The following is a 1,505-nucleotide window of genomic DNA, read 5'->3' on the forward strand; positions in this document are numbered from 1 at the left end:
TACAAATTATGAACAACAAATACACATCTAATAACAAGTGAATCTAAAAATCAAGTGAATAAATAATCTGAAGAAGAGAATAACCTGGTGAATATAATAGAACCAGGGGCATAGTAAGGGAGTGGACTGACTATTCTCAGAGGGGAAAGGAGTGTGGGGGGTGCAGCAAGAGACTGGACAAAAATCATACACCTATGGATGAGGACAGTGGGGAGGGGGGTAAGGGCAGAGGGTGGGGTGGAAACCAGGTGGAGGGGAGCTATGGGGGGAAAAAAGAAGAACAACTGTAATAATCTGAACAGCAAAGATTTAATTAAAAAAAAGAAAAAAATATTTTTTTACATTAGTTTACATAATATTTAATTAAACTTTTATTTGCAATAACCAGTGTGACTAGAATAAGCAGTTGTGAAATAAGTACAACTGATTTTTAATAAGTATACAACTAGACTGGTGGGAGAAGAAGTTGATGGAAACTTGTTTAAAACACCTAACCTTGAGGTTTTGAGTCAGGAAGGAGTCCAGAGATAATGAGGAGAGGCTAAAGACAATTGGATTCGGAGGTTAGGGATGATGGGGCCCAGGTCCAGGGAGGACCACAGAATTAGAAAGATGCTCAGTGAGGAGGTTCATTGTAAATGAGTATCTCTGACTTAGGATGTGCATGCAACTCATGCCACTAATACACGGACAAGAGTTTTGTGATACGGAAACTCTTCTAAATGAGCAATAAATAAGGTCTAACAACTTATTAAGATCTAACTGTTTAACTGATTTGTTTGTCAGAAAAGTACCAATCCCATGTTATATGACACAACAATTTTTCCATTTCACCTTGAATATAGAATTAGGATTCATTATTAATTTAGAGGTTTAAGGAAAGAGCGTGTGGCTGTGGATGCAAACAGCATTTAGATTGCCGTGTTTTACATAAATAATGTTGATTATCTGGAAACTTCAGCTATAATTTTTTACTTTGTCTTAATTCTATAAAACAAATAGATGGGTTATTAAGTTTATAAAAGAATCAGCATTTTGATTTTGATAAAATTATGAAAAATCAACTGGGTGAATAGGTAAATAAGGCCAATTTAACTTTTTAGGTTTCAAGAGAGAAATAAAAACTTTAAAAAGACTCAGTTTTGAGAGACCTTAAAAGTGTGGTTCTGAACTCAATATCCTCCATTGACAGTTTTGTCCTGTTTCTTTGTCTCCGCATTTTTTATGCTTTCTTGATGCACCCCCTAGTGGTCTTTGTGCGCAGTCTTGTTGTAGTTAAGCCTTGATTGTTGTAGTTAATACTGGGGGGATTTGACCACCCGGCCAACTGGCTGTGAGAGTCAGCTGTGTCTGCAGTGGGAAAACTTCTGTCCTCTAGGGAGGTGCTAATCTAGCCTTTGCCTGAGGCTATCTGGCAAATGGCTTGGGTGGGGCAGGCCACACGGGATCAACAGAGCAGGTGGAGGGAGCACTTTTGGCTGCTCTCAGTCCCGTCCCCAGAGGCT

Source organism: Myotis davidii, unplaced genomic scaffold (genome assembly GCF_000327345.1).
Source record: "Myotis davidii unplaced genomic scaffold, ASM32734v1 scaffold334, whole genome shotgun sequence".
NCBI lineage: Eukaryota > Metazoa > Chordata > Mammalia > Chiroptera > Vespertilionidae > Myotis > Myotis davidii.